We start from the raw sequence: 16,575 nt of genomic DNA, 5'->3' as shown, positions 1-16,575 counted from the left end.
ATTTAAATTTTCTATTTAAATAATCGAATCGTATGCCATCAGACCATTAAATCAGGATGTAATCCTAAAACCGTATAAATTATTATTTAAAAATTGTCGTAGTACTTAACTTCATTGCATGTAAGTTTTGTTAATACCTGTGGGTTTTTCAATTATTATAAAAATTTTCCTATAACACCAAGGGTGTTAGTTTAGATTTTCAATATCATCTATATCGGTGTTTTTTTCATATATTTAAACTATTGTTTCAAGGTTGAATGATTAGGACAATATTCTATTATTAAAAAAATTATATTCCTTAGCTAATGAAGAGGATACATATTCTACATTGTTAATGTGATATGAATTAAATTTTAATCTTATAAATTAAATATTGTCACATTAATAATATACATGTTATATCTTTTATTGTTGATAAGTAAATGACAATTTACAATTTAGAAATTTAATATATGAAATGCTAAAGATATAAAGATGAAATTTCTCTATTGATTTATGTTGATATGATAAGACATAAATGTGATAAGGACTTAAAAACTATTTGGTGGATTTTACTTTTATTTTTTTAATTTAAAGGAAGATGATAATCATGATACAACAAGATTACTCACAGCCATATAAACGAGTCTCCTCTCTTTTCTCTCTAGGAAAAGAGGTGGAGTAGAGAGTCAGTGCGAGGGAGGCACGTGAGGGTGAGTGGGAGGCAGTTATAACAGAAAAGTCAGTATAGTAAGTGGTCAGGGGTGTTTTCTGGCAAAGATTGGTGACTCTCTGGTATCAAGTGGCAGAGTACACGACGGAAGAGTGAAATTGTGGGAGGAGATAGGGGTTATCAGACTGTATACGATGGAAATCTTAGAGGAAAAATGGAAGGGACTTGGACCGAGGGAAGAAGAAGAAGCTGTGATAGAGTTGGAGGAGGAATGGCAGAGTGAGCTGGGATCGAAAGAGCAAAGGTTGGTTATGGGAAAAATCTGTTCAACAAGGACAATAAGCAGAGAAGTAGTAGGGACAACAATGGGGAAGATCTGGAGGATTAGCAAGGCTGCGCAGTTTACTGAGGTGAGTAAAAACACCTTTGTTATTGAATTTAATACGGTAGCAGATAAGGAAAAAGTCTGGTCAGGAAGACCGTGGTTGTTTGACAACCAGGTATTAGTAATGAAGGAGTTTGATGGCTATACTCCTATACAGAACATTAGCTTCAATACTGAATGTTTCTGGGTAAGATTCCATAATCTGCCTCTATCGTGTATGACAAAAAGCAAAGGAGAGCAGATTGGGAATACGGTTGGTAAAGTGGAGGAGGTGGATGTGAGAGATGATGGTTCTGGATGGGGAAGTTTCTTAAGAGTTCAGATCCTTTTGGATCTAACTCAGCCTCTAGCAAGGGGCAGAATGACGAAGGTGAAGGGCAATAACCTGTGGATTCCATTTAGCTACGAAAAAATGCCAAAGATATGCTTCTCTTGTGGGTGTGTAGTGCATGGAACAAATGGGTGTAGTAATGGAGGGGAGGTTACAGAAGCAAAAGACCAGCAATATGGGTTATGGATGAGGGCCAAGCAATTCCAAAAAAACAATTTCTTCAGCACTGGAGCTAGTAGGTTTAATGGAGAGAGCTGGTGGAGGAAAGAGGGTGGAGACTGGAAGTAAAATGAGATAAGTGACAAGGAAAATGAGGGTGAGGAAAGAAGTAAGGGGGAGGGGAGTGAGGGAGAAAAAAGTGTGAATATAGTCCAAGATACACGTGAGGAGGAAGTGGAGGGGACAAAACAAGGGGTTAGTAGTGAAGTAGGCATAACCATTGAGGAAGAAGAGAGGGAGAAGAACGAAAAAAGAAGAGCAGAAATGGAGGAAGGTAATGGGGTTTTAGTATGCTTACCTGTACAGCCACAAGACATTAGGGGGGAGGAAGGATTACAAGACATTGTGGTGACTTTTGAAGAAGAAAGGGGGGAAGTGAAGAAAAAAGCTGTAAAGAAAGGGGTTTGGAAGAGGAGGGCAATCCAAAAACAAAGCCTAAAGGGGCTTAGTAAAACAGGAAAATCAAAAAAACAGAAAAGGGATGAGGCTGAGGAAGATGAGAAGAGGAGTAAGAGAGGAAAGATTGAGGGTGGAGCTTTTTCAGAGATGAACATCAATGTATTGGCGGAGGCTGAATGTCAGCCCCGCCATTTATTATGAATATTCTGAGTTGGAACTGCCGAGGATTGGGGAATTCTCGGACAGTTCTTGATCTCTGCTCCATGGCAGAGAAAAATAAACCCAACTTGGTTTTCTTAATGGAAACTAAGGCCAGAAATAAATGTTGTCTAAAAGTTAAAAAAAGGTTGGATTGTGAAGGATGTTTTGTGGTGGAGGCAGTGGGTAGAGGGGGGGGTTTAGTCTTATGATGGAAATCAGGGGTGTCTTTAGAAATTATAAACTATTCTCAAAGACATATAAATGCATGGGTAGAAGAAGAAGGTGAGGGCAGGTGGATGCTTACATGTTTCTATGGACAACCAGAGACAATAAAGAGGAAGGATACATGGGAAATGCTTAAATCCATGAAACCAAAAGGGGGGGAAGGCTGGTGCATAATAGGTGATTTCAACGAGATATTAACAAATGATGAGAAGTGGGGAGGGAAGGCAAGACCAGAAGGGCAGATGAAGTTGTTTAGGGAAGTGTTGCATGAGGGGAATCTATATGACTTGGGATGGGAGGGGGACAAGTACACGTGGAGTAACTCTCACAATGATGAAACCTTTACAAAGGAAAGGTTGGACAGGGCCCTAGCAAATCATGTGTGGATGGATATGTATAAGGAAGCTTGGGTGGAAGTGTTAGTAGCTAGAACATCTGATCATAAACCTCTGTTAGCTCACCTTATTACAAGAAGGGTAGCTGCAGAACTAAGCCATAGATGGAAGCAAAGATCTTTCAAATATGAGGCATGTTGGGCTTTAGAAGACGACTGTGAAGATGTTATAAAAGAAGTGTGGAAGGTAAAGGATATAGAGGGACCACAGAATAATACTTCTGGTGTGACTGGCTTATTACAGAAGAGTAGAACAGCTTTTCAGAAATGGAAGAAGTATAGGAGAAAAGGAGTGGAGAAGGAAATAGAAGAAAAAACGAGGTTGTTAAAAAAGTTACAGGCTAAGGAATGCAATAGAAATGTGGAGGTCATTAAAAGGACAACTGCAGACCTGAACATGTTATTGGATAAGGAAGACCTCAGATGGAAACAAAGAGCAAAAAATAATTGGTACAAGCATGGAGATAGAAACACCAAATATTTCCATGCCTGTGCCAATCAAAGGAAAAAAAGAAATACCATTAAAGAAGTGGAGGATGAAAGAAACAGAAGAGCTGTGGGTTTTAAGGAGATTGAAGAAACTTTCAGGCTATATTTTGGAAAGCTGTTTCAAACTACGAAACCTAGTAGAGAGGAGATTGAATCTTGCCTCGTGGGGTTGGATAAAAGGGTCACAAATGAAATGAATGAAAAGCTATCAAGAAGTTTCTCTGAAGCTGAAGTAGAAGAAGCTGTGAAGCAGATGGCACCTTTAAAAGCTCCTGGACCAGATGGATTTGGCCCTTGTTTCTACCAGAACCATTGGAATCTAGTGTCAAGAGAGGTATGCAAAGAAGCAATTTCTGTGCTGAATGGTAACCCTCTAAACCCCTCTCTCAACTATACTTACATAGCTTTGATTCCTAAGACAGAAAGCCCAAAAAAGGTGAGTGAGTTCAGACCCATAAGTCTTTGTAATGTCATGTATAAAATAGTGTCAAAAACTATCACAAACAGAATTAAATATGTTTTAGCTGACATTATATCCCCAACCCAGAGTGCTTTTCTTCCTGGAAGGCTTATTAATGATAATGTAATGATTGCTTATGAACTGTTACATTCTATGAAAACCAGAAAAAAAGGTAAGGAAGGAAGTATGGCCTTGAAGTTAGACATGTCCAAGGCTTATGACCGGGTAGAGTGGGAGTTTTTAGAAGCTGTGTTAATAAAGTTGGGGTTTGGTGAGAAGTGGGTGAGTCTTGTTATGAGATGTGTTAGGAGTGTTTCTTTCTCTGTTTTGATAAATGGGATTCCTGGTTATGTTTTTCAGCCTACAAGAGGATTAAGACAAGGTGACCCCTTGTCACCTTATCTATTCCTTTTATGTGCTGAGGGTTTGAGTTCTTTACTTAACCACTATGAGCAGAGGCAGTTAACAAGAGGAGTACAGGTGGCTCGAGGAGGCATTAGAATTAATCATCTGCTCTTTGCAGATGATTGTATTCTATTTGGTCGAGCAAGGCTCGAGGAGTGGAGAAGGATACAAGAGGTGCTAAAAGTTTATGAAACAGCTTCAGGCCAATTCCTAAACAAAGAGAAGACCTCGATTTTCTTCAGTAGAAACACAAAGGCAGAGGATAGGAAGGCTGTGCAGGAAGCTGGCAATTCTGTAGTATGTGGAACTTATGAGAAGTACCTTGGTCTACCTGCAATGGTAGGAAGATCAAAACTCAGTACCTTCAGGAATCTTAAAGAAAGAATTTGGCAGAAAGTGACAAGCTGGAAGAATAGCTTCATCTCACAAGCTGGAAAAGAGGTTATGATCAAGGCAGTTCTACAGGCTATACCTACCTTCACTATGGGGGTTTTCAAACTACCTAAAAAGCTGTGCAAGGATATCAATGGTATGTTGGCCAAATTCTGGTGGGGAAAACAGAATGAGGGGAAGGGAATGGTGTGGAAAAAATGGGATAAAATGGGGATGCAGAAAAGGAGGGGGGGTTTGGGATTCCGAGACTTGGAAAGCTTCAATACAGCACTATTGGCAAAGCAAGGATGGAGGTTCATAAAATTCCCTAACTCCTTGGCAGCTACAATATTCAAGAAGAAATATTTTAGGAAAACAAGTTTCTTAGAGACAAAACTGGGTGCACAACCTTCTCTGGTTTGGAAAAGTGTTTGGTCAGCTAGAGGTTTGCTAAAAGAAGGGATTAGGTGGAGAGTAGGGGATGGGGAAGATATAAAAATATGGGGTTCTAAGTGGATTCCTAGTCCTTCCTCATATGCCATTCAATCACCAGTAGCAATGTTGCATGCTGACTCAAAGGTTGCAGTTCTAATTGATAAACAAAAGGGTGAATGGGATGAACAACAGATCAGAAGCATTTTCCAGAAAGAAGAAGCTGAAAAGATTCTTAGTATTCCTTTGAGCAAGGGCAGAGCAAAAGATAAGATGTACTGGGGTCCTTCTAAAAAAGGATTCTTTTCAGTTAGAAGTGCATATTTTTTGCATATAGAAAACCGAGAGAAGGCCAAAGGTGAGAGCTCCTATGGAGTAAAAGAAGATGAAAGATGGAGGTCCATATGGGATCTAGATGTTACAGGAGTGACAAAACTATTCTTGTGGAAAGCTGGCAATGATTTGTTACCTACGAAGGTGAATTTATTCAGGAGGGGAGTGACACAAGACAAAATATGCCCTATGTGTGAAGTGAAAGATGAGTCTCTGATGCATGCACTATGGGAGTGCCCTACAGCAAATGACATATGGGGGGAGGTAAACAGTTATGTACAAAAATGGAACAGACAGGAAGATGATTTTCTGCTATTATGGCAGAAATTAATGAGTGTCTTAAAAAGAAATCAGTTAGAGGAAATGGCAGTGTTATTCAGAAGAATTTGGCTACGAAGAAATGGGTATGTCTTTGAACAAAGAGTTGAATGTCCTAGAAATCTTATCATCTCTGCCAAAGCTTCTGTTAAAAACTTCCAAGAAGCCCACAGCTTTTGCAAACCTGCAAGGAAAGAGTTGAATGATGGTCAAATACAGAATAGGGGAGTGAATCTGAGGTGGGAAAGACCAGGTAGGGATTCTGTTAAGGTAAATTGGGATGCATCTCTGGATTCAAATAGGAAGTTAATGGGTATTGGCATCATGATCAGAGATGAGAAAGGGGAAGCTTTGGTTACTCTATGTAACCAGAAAACACATGTAGGTGATGCAGTTGTGGCAGAGTGCATTGCACTAAGGAAAGCAGCTGAATTGTGCAATGATCTCAATATCCAGAAGGCTTGTTTTGAAGGTGATGCAAAGGAAGTCATTTCTGCAGTAAAAAGTGAAGATGAAGTACTGACATGTTACGGACCTATAGCAGAAGATGTAAAGGATTTTTTTAAACACAGATTAAACTGGACTATACAGTTTGCCCATAGAGAAAAGAACATGGTAGCTCATACTTTAGCAAAAAAAGCCTTGGCTTTAGAAGAAGAAAAAGTGTGGATAGAGGATGTCCCAGATTTCATTGTGGGATGCTTAAACAGAGATAAATTTTGTAATGATTGATGTTACATGGAATGAAAAGTTTATATTCAGAAAAAAAAAAAAAAAAACAAGATTACTCACAGCCCGCAGGCGATTTCACCGACTGTACGGACGAGTGGAAATCCTAGGGTAACTGGAGACAGGAGAAAAGGATTGTAAATTTGTAATTCCGTAAGCAGTTTCAAGTTTGACCGTGACCTCTGTCGTTTCTACATGAATATCAGAATGTGGAGGACACCTGAAAAGTTTTCGCGTCAACTACCCATTCTCATTATTGCTTCTAAGTTCTAAAGTTACAATTCCACTGAAATAGAGATGATATTTTAGGGTTGGTTTGGTTAGCTAAATTAGTATTTTATTTTATTTAATTATTATAATTTTTTAAATTTTTTTATATAATATATAATGAATAATTTTATTTGTTAAAATTTTAAAATAAAATTAATATTAAATAATTATATTATAACAATATTTTATTTAATTTTTAATAAAATATTTCATCTTATATGAATTATATAATCAAATAAAACTTTAAAGTGTCAAAGCAATCTGTTTAGTTAGAATACTAAAATCAAGTTTAATAAATAAAGAGAAATTTTATTTTTTATACATATAGCACATTATTGATGTAAAAGCTTTTCAGATCAATTATATTAGAAGATTATGAATATTTTAACTTTCCTTAAAATTAGAATGGATCTGTAATGACACACTAATGTATTGCAAACATAAATAGTAATCAAAAGGTTTTGGCTTAATGTCTTAAAATAGTTTCTCAAAAAGTTAACTCTCAATCTACATATCTTTATATATAAAAAAAAAAAACAATCACAATTGTCAAAATATGTTATATGAATTTTTGTAACAAACAAAAATACTTTTTTATTTTTTAGGAGAGTACAATATTAGTGGAACCATTGACAAACCTGGCCGTCCGTTACATCAGTTCTCACTTTTTTTTTTTTTTTGTATTTTTGGAAAGAGAGAGATATTTCTAGCAGTAAAGTATTCAAATATCGTATGATTGACAGGTTTAATACCATGCTTGATTACATGAAAACTGTAGATGTAAAGATGTAAGACTAGAATGGAAGGGGTGCAAGAAAGTGTAGCTCGAGTATGATGGTCAGTTAAATATTCGATTCGTGTTCTGGCTGGGGAAATTAAATCTTCTAGGTCTCCATCTATGCAGGACGTGCAGATTTTGAAGGAGCTACAATTACCTCATCCGACTCAGAGTGTGCAAAGGCAACCATTGGTTGCTTGGAAGAAGCCTCCTGCGGGTTGGCTGAAGTTGAATTATGATGGGAGTTGCCGTGAAAATCAGAGAGTTCTGGGGGAGGGGGAGTGATACAAGATGAGGTTGGTACTGTGCAGGGGGCTTTCTCAGCTCATTTTAGTCTTGGTACTAATAATGGGGTTGAGTTACGGGCTGTTACAGCGGGGATTATAATGTGTAAAAAGCTTAATTGTTTTAATGTTATCATTGAAAGTGATTCCAAGTTGGTAGTCGATTGGCTTCTTAGGGGTAGATGCACTTTGTGGTATCTATGTGACTTTTGGAATGAATTACTCACTGCACTTGAGGAGGTTAATTTTATGGTGGTTCACTAATATCGAGAAGGTAACTAAACGACAGATTTTCTTGCACAATAAGGGGAGATGGGGAGGAATATTTGCCATGAGGGAAGCCAAAATTTGCCTCGGCTCTTGAAAGAAATTATTTGTCTTGATAAATTGGATTTTCCCTATCTCAAGATTTAAATTTTTTTCATTTTTTGACTATGTATTGTTTGTTTCGGCTATGTATTGTTTGTTGCATGGCTTTGGTTTTGGTTGATTGTTGATGTAAGTTTGGTTCTCCTCAGCCTTAAGCGAGGGATGGTAATAAATTAGGGAGATTTTCCCCTATTTTATTTTTAAAAGTATTGCATAATTTTTTTAAAAAAAGAAAATAAATATGAAATTTATATAAAAATAATAATTTTTAATAATAGATCACTCCTTTTAAAAATAATTGTAAAACATTTGTACATTCTATAACTAAACGTAACATTGCTCCGAAATAAATATATATATATATATATATTTGAAGAAATTGTAGCGTAGAAGTTGTGCATCTTTTTAGATAAAAAAATGTTACTCCTCATTGCATATCATATATTTGATATATTTTAAATTTTATTTATTTTATTTTATTTTTACTAAATTAATTAAATTGTTCAACTCATTATCTACCTGCCACATACTTATTATAGAAAAATAATAATAATAAAAGAAGTGTGGTGTGTTGGATAATAAATATAGTTATTTAAAAAAACATAAATAAATATGAAATTTATATAAAAAAATTAAATTTATAATAATAAATTTCACTACTTTTAAAAAATAATGAGCAACACTTGTTGATGCTTGGGGAATAAAATGAGATGAGAAATTTGAGAATAATAGTGAAATTGTTTGTGAATAGTAATAAAATAATTTGAGTTGTGATATTTTTTTGAGTTTTGGAAAGGAATACAGAAAATTTTGAATAAAAATATTATAAAGTTAAAATATTATAAAAATATAACTTTTTAATATTAAATTTATTTTGAAATTTGAAAAAGTAGAATTAACTTTTGTATTTTGTTTGAAAGTTTGAAAAAATTGTAATGATTAATTTGAAAAAGTTATAATAATTAATGAAAAGTGTTTGTATTTTAGTGATGTTTGAGAAAAAAATGAGATAAGATAAAATGAAAAATATTACCAAACATTCCCTTACCCAATTCATCAATATATCTACTATATATATAAACACGAATACTAGGGCTAACAGTGTTTTCGTCTAATAATTTTTTTACCAACTTTGCCCTTGCTTTATTTTCTAAATTTCCGTTTTGCTTGTTGAGTATATTCATTTTGCCTGCTTTATTTTCACAGTCGTTGTCATCCTCCACAATTCATCGATCTATACATTTTTGCCATTTTCTCTCTCTTTTATAGTTTTTCTTTTAGATTTTCTTTATTTGGTTGCTGGGTGGAGCAGTGGTGGATCGGGGTGGCTCCAATTGGGGTGGATCGGGCTGATTTACAAGATGAAACACGCCAAGGATGATGGCTAAAAAATGGTACATGGCAAGAGAGAAAAAGAAGCAAACAAGACCAAATCAAAACTCACGATTTTAGGGGCTAAAAAATAGAGCATAATCGAACTCAAAGCACACGGATTTAGGGAGAAACAGAGCACGGTTTGAGTCAAAAAACAATTGGAAATACAAGGGTTTTTCAACCTCAATTCAGAATACCAAAAGGGCGATGGAAATAGAGAAAACTGAGCATAAAATGGTTCACGGCTTGGACCTGCAAAACCAACAAAATAGAGGAAATAAAAAGTAAAAGAGAGGAGAAGCACGGCCAAACAACAGAAGAAGAGAAGAAAATAACCAAAAGAGAAAAAGAAATAAAATACCAGAAGAAGGAAGAAAAAAAATGAAGAAGAAGAAGAAAGAAGCGGCGGCGTGTGGCAGGAGAAAAAAGAAGAAAAGAAATAAGCCCTAAGAGTACTGTCATTAGTTTAGCCAAATGCCAGTACTTTTTATAATTTAGCCAATCTGATAAAAAAATGATCTACATTGAATTAGTTAAATTATTTTCATTTACAAGATGAGCTACAGTCTTTTTAAAAGAGAAGTCATATTTGAAATGAACTGTAACTTTTCATATTGAATATTTAATCATTTTTCAAGTTCACTCGTACAGTTGATCCCTTTCATTTTTCTACCAACGGCCAAGTTTCCTTCACATTCTGTTGTGCAAACTGAAATATATGATTCTTGAATAATATTGGATATTGTGAAATAAAAATAAAAAATATTAAAAAAATAAAAAATAATTTAAAAAATATAAATAATAAAAAATATTAATAAAAAATAATAATATTTTATTATTATAGAGAGTATAATAGCTAATCCAATGTAGATTTCAACTTTTGAGTGATTAGCTAAAATAAAAAAAGTTACATATTAGTCAAATTTTGAAAAATAAAATAGCTAAACCAATGCCAATGCTCTAAGGACTGTAAGCCAAAACACACCGTTTGAGGAGAAAAGAGAGGGCTGACTGAAAAGCAAAGGGGTTGGGCTTCAAGAGGCTACATGGGTTGGGCCCAAAATAGAAATTAAAACACACTAATCAAGCCCAAATCGAAATGGAAGGGTCCAACAAAGAAAAAAGATACAATAAAATAAAAAAAGGTAAATAAAAACACTACAACTAAAAATTAATAAAATAAAATAATAAATCCCAACAATGAAACAAATTAAAATATAGAGCAATTTAAATACTAAACAATAAATAATATCAAGAAAACATATCAAAATAATTTCACAACTTAGAAATCACAAAATAATACAACGAGAATCGCGTTAAATTCAAAAAAATAAAATTGTACGTGAAATTATAATAATAATTTAAAATTTTAAAAGAGTATTGTTACAAATTGTCACCACTATCTGTTGTAATATTTAATTAGAAAGATAAAAGAGTATTGTTACATGATTATTTGAAACTTACCGCTCCATATTAATAATAATAATTTTTCTTGTTTTTCAGTTAATTATTATTTTGGCGTTAATGAGCGTCAAAAGCCCCTTGCGTCACATACAATTCCACCACATTTCACCATTTGAGAAGAACCGACAAATATATAATTGGAAGCGAGAAACAGGGACTGCGAAGAAACCATACCGATAAAACCAACATAAACGGAATATAACCAACAAAAAGAGAACAAACAATACTCACGAACGGAGAATCGAGACCTCTGGGCTTTCACACAGGTTGTGTTTCATTTGTTGATATCTGGGCTTTATATTTAAAATCAAACCATCTTAAAAATTAGCCTAGGGGTGTACATAAAACCGAAAAACCAACCTATATTGACCGCAGAGCACCGAAACCGACGAAGAATCGGTCGGCAGTTGAATGAAAATTATATGAACTGAAGTCGGTCGGCTCGTATGTGTAATGAACCGTTGAGCCGACCGATCGATTAATATATATTGCTTTTTATACATATAGAAAACAACATTGTTTCACTTAAGTGAATGAAACGGCGTCGTTTTGTGTCCCTTAGTCTGTAAAATTAAATCTGAACGGTATGTTTTGTATTAGGGTAAAAGCCACCCTTTCTTTTTTTCTCTTCAATTTCAGCCTCTCCAGTGTTCTCTCTGGCTCTCTCCTTTGCCAAACTGCCGCACTATGATTCCAGCATCGTTGCCGCATTCCCTTCATCGGCGTGAGGCCGAACAGATGTCATCACCTTCCTCAGCTACCTTCGACACCTCCATGCCCTTTCTCAGCCTACCGTCACACCGAACCCTTCCTCAGCAAGATAAAAACCCTGTTACCATAAATAATAGATTTTATTTAATATAGTGATTACATTATATTGAATATAGTATATTAAATATAGTGATTACATTATATTAAATATAGTATATTAATATTTAAATGTTATTTAATATAATGATTACATTACATTATATTAAGTGTTACCATGTTTTTTAATATATTGATTACATTAAATAATAAATGTAAAGAACCTGTTGGGAATTTTTATTTGCTGTGGTGTAACTAAGGAAATGGATGGAGTTGTAACAGATGGCTATTGTGATGAAAATAAGGAATGTATGGAAGGTGTTTGCAAAAATGATAAAGAGAGTCACAACGGTGACGTCAAAGTCAGGGTGAATTTTGAATGAATTATGAATACATAATTACATATTGTAGTATATACTATAAAACTGGTTGATAACAAATGAATGCACATTATTGGAAGTTGGTTTAGAATCCACTTATTTTATGTTACATTTTGGATGGGTTGCCTAAACCATAATTGACTTGGTGAACATGGATGGGCCCGAGGGTCTATTTTTACTATTTGGTTTTATGCACTTCAAGTTTGTATGTATTATTTTGAAAAAAATTTTTAAATGTTAAATACATTTTTTATTAATTATGAATTTAATTTTTTACATGTTAGATGGATTCATTGTCAACTCTAATTGATGTTGATAATGATGAACAAACCGTTAATTTGGGAGAGACCCAAACACCAAAAGCTTCAAGTGCCCTGAATAGTAGTACTTGTTCACTTCCTAGGAAACAGAAGGGAAATGACCGGTTAATTGTTTGGGCCCATTTTTCAAAAGTTGAGGGTTGTTCTGTAGATGATCCAAAGTCTAAGTGTAACTATTGTGGCAAGATTTACGCTTGCCACTCTAAGAGGAATGAGACTTAAACTACGCAAAACCAACTATCTACATGTCCAAAAAATCATTGTAAACGCGGGTCTCAAGATAGATATCAACAAATATTGGCAGGTGAGGCAAGACCTGAAGAGAGGATTGGAGAGAGTGATAGTAGCGTGGTAAGGAATCTTGTAACTCACAAATATAGTGAAGATGCAGTTAGGTTGGCCATTGCGGAAATGGTAATTATTGATGAATTGATATTTAGAATTGTTGAAGGACAAGGATTTAGGAAGTTGGTTTGATTGCTTGAACCAAAATTGAAAGTATCATGCCGTGTCATAGTTGCAATAGACTATATGAAGTTGTTTACATCTGAAAAGGTCAAGCTTAAAAAGTTGTTTAAAGATAAGGAGATGAGAGTTTCATTGACTACTGATACAGGAATATCGATACAAAATCTGAATTATATGTGCCTAACTGCCCATTTCATTGATAATGATTGGAAGTTGAGGAAAAAAAATTATTAATATTTGTTTAATTCCTAATCATCGAAGGAATACAATTGGGAGATATATTGAATCGTGCATCCTTGTTGGGGCATTGATGAGATATTTACTGTGATTGTTGATAATGTTAACTCAAATGATACTACAATTTCCTACTTGAGACATTTTTTTATGGGAAATGTGTTTAGTGGGAAGTATATGCACTTAAGATATTGTGCTTATATTTTAAATCTTGTCGTAGACGAGAGTTTAAAAGAGTGTAATGACGCCATCACAATAGTTAGAAATGGGGTTAGATATGTGCGCTCCTCCCCTAAAAGATTAGACAAGTTTACGAAATGTGCAGAAAAAGAAAAAATTGATTATAGGCGAATGGAGAGTGAGGATTACAATTTTCCATCTTACTTTAATGAGGGACACATAGGGCCTCCTAGAGCTGATGAATGGGAGACAATGTCGATTTTTGTGAAATTTTTGAAAATGTTCTACGATGCCACTTGTTGATTTTCTGGATCCTTTCATGTTATGGCAAATACAAGTTTTATGGAGATTTGCATGCTTCAAAAAGAGTTGGTTAGGCTGAGTCAGAGTGACAATAGTTGTTTGATGAACATGACCATAAACATGAGAATGAAATATGATAAGTATTAAGGTTCAATGGATAATATGAACTTGTTGTTGTTGGTTGCGATTGTGCTTGATTCTCGAAATAAGTTAGGACTTCTCACCTGCAACTTGAAAAAATTTTATGATGAGACTTGAGGATTACATTTGGTGTCTAGTGTGAGACAGTTACTGCTCGACTTATACGATGAGTATAATGCTAAATTTGGTTCTACCTCGAGTAGCCGAGAACATGCGTCCGCTTCGACATCTATGTCTACAAGAGAAAGTGAAGACTATCAAGAGTCACAATTGTACATGGATTGGTATGAGCCAGATTCTGAGATTGAATCTATTGTTTCTAAAATAGAGGTGGACATTATTTATCAGATAGTTGTGAGGCACTTAGTTCATCTTTTGATTTGTTGATCTGGTGGAGACAAAATGAGGTTAATTATCCTATACTTGCAAGGATTGCATGAGATTTGTTAGCCATGCTTGTTTCCACTGTTGCCTCAGAGTTAGCATTTAGTATTGGAGGGCGTGTACTCGATCAATTTTGGAGTTCATTGGCTCCAAAAATAGTTGAGACACTTATTTGTACTCAGAATTGATTGCGACATCCGTCAACAACACCACTTAATCTTCGAGAGGCCATGGATAATGTGGAGAGTTTTGTGGTAGAATCTGGTAATATTTTTCTCATTTAATATTCATTTATTTTTATAAGTTAATTTAATTTATTTTTTCATTATCCAATTTATTAATATTTGATGTTTAATCTTAATTTTTTTCATATCTATATAGAGTTGGGAGCACGATCAATCGTAACAACTATTGAAGATTGAAGACTGTTTTCGAATATGAAATGAAGAATTGAAGATCTAAGATTTTTAATTTTGGCATAATTTAATTTTAATTTGTGTTAGTTGCTTGCTTATTGCTTAAAACAATTTGTGTTGATTTGTATTTGTATTAAACATCTACTCATCTAGTGGACATTTTTATTGATTACTTATTAGTTAGTAACTTAGTACTTAATAGTTATTAACTTATTAGAGTTACTAATTACTACTAGGAAAGTATAACATATTGTGAATATTGACTTAGATTTACTAGATCGAGTAAAAAAAGTCCAAAAAATTAAGTGGATAAAAAAAAAAACACTCTTCTCAAGAAGGGCCCAAAAGAGGCCCAAAACCATGAACCGACCGTGAACCAACTGGAATCAGTTCTGGCCAACCCCATAAATTGGTCGGTTTTGGTCGGCAAAGATGGTGTTTTTGGGTGGTCGGTCAGTTTCGGTTCGGCGGCAAAATCGAACCGTTCTGATCGGTTTTCAAGCTTAAATTAGCTCATCTAAAAATTTTATCACAAATGATTTATAGTATTTTTTCCTTTTAAATTAATACTAATTGTTCATAAAAGTTTTATGAGAAAATAATTTCTGACATGTTAGATTATAGTTTAGATTATAAATTTCATAAATTAAAAAATATATAATGTCTAAATTTAAAAATATATAATAATTTTGAATCATAAATAAATCCAACAAATTTAACTAAAACATTTTAAATATTGACATTTCTACGTTCTTGATGATAATGCATGACTTTTACGAGTCGATCATACGTAGATAAATATGTGTTTGATTATATTCAGGATAAATCAAACTTGATTTCATATTTTATATTAATATTGACCATTTTAAACTAATATATATATATATATTTCTATATAATAAATGTCACATTATTTTATATATTTTTCTTCAACATATAAATTTATTCATCTATAACATTAATATTACATTAATGGAATGAGGGTTAATTCATTAGTAGTCATCTGATTAATTTTTTCCATATATTAATGGAATTAGTTTTTTCTTTTACATTTTACAGTTCAAGCATTTAGTTAGGATCTTGTCCCGTTTTAGCTGTGAGAACATGAAAGTGAGTATTAGATAATTGATCATTTTTCTTTTGTAAAAAATCATAAAATAACTTATAAACATTTTGCAAAAATATCCTCATTTTCAAACATGGTTGTGTTAAAGATTGTGAGGAGGATTACGTGTGTATTCTACTAATGTATTCTCTCTAAAGATGCATTCTTATTCCTTTATAACATTATCTCTGCTCTATTTTCATCTGTCCGACAATGGGTGTTATGTTATCTATATTCCTTGTTGAATGCTCAAGTAACTAGATCTATAATGTTTTCCCCTTTCCAGTCATGAGATGCTTCCATTGGAGGAACAGCTTGAATTCGCTCATCAGATTGGAACTAATCGTTCCCATATTCTCTCGGATTTGACTGACCTTCTCTTCAGGAACAAGCTTCATGCGATTTCAGCCAAATTCTTAAGCGGATCATGGAAGTAAAGAATATCACAATGAATAAGGAGCTGAATGCTGGGGGCAGCCTGAATCAAGTTGTCTGTCTAATATTTTATATATGGTTTGGTCATGTATGTTACAGCTAAGGCGTGGCCAGTTTGAATCGGCCATTATCTGCATCATCAGTTAACGAAGGAAAATGGAGGCGCGGTCGGAAGTAGAAAGGTTGTTGCTTCATTGTTATACATATATGTGATATACTGTTGAGTTTGGCTTGATTTCCTGCTGAAAATGTGTTATTTGGGATTTGCTACAGTGCCGCTACAGTGCCGCTCGACCTCCGCTCGAGCGACGCTCGAGCGAACTCATCCAGAGAGTTCCGCTCGACCTCCGCTCGACAGTCCGCTCGAGCGAAATCTTCCAGAGAGTTTCGCTCGACCTCCGCTCGAGCGAGAATGCAACCCTAACGTGCGCTCGACACTCCACTCGACGTCCGCTCGAGCGAATGTTCTGATTAGCGCCTTTTGCTATAAATACATCATTTTCTCTTCATTTTGAAGAG

This window comes from Carya illinoinensis, chromosome 3 (genome assembly GCF_018687715.1).
Source record: "Carya illinoinensis cultivar Pawnee chromosome 3, C.illinoinensisPawnee_v1, whole genome shotgun sequence".
Taxonomy (NCBI): Eukaryota; Viridiplantae; Streptophyta; class Magnoliopsida; order Fagales; family Juglandaceae; genus Carya; species Carya illinoinensis.
The sequence above is the reverse complement of the archived record's forward strand: the minus strand, read 5'-3'. Positions refer to the sequence as shown.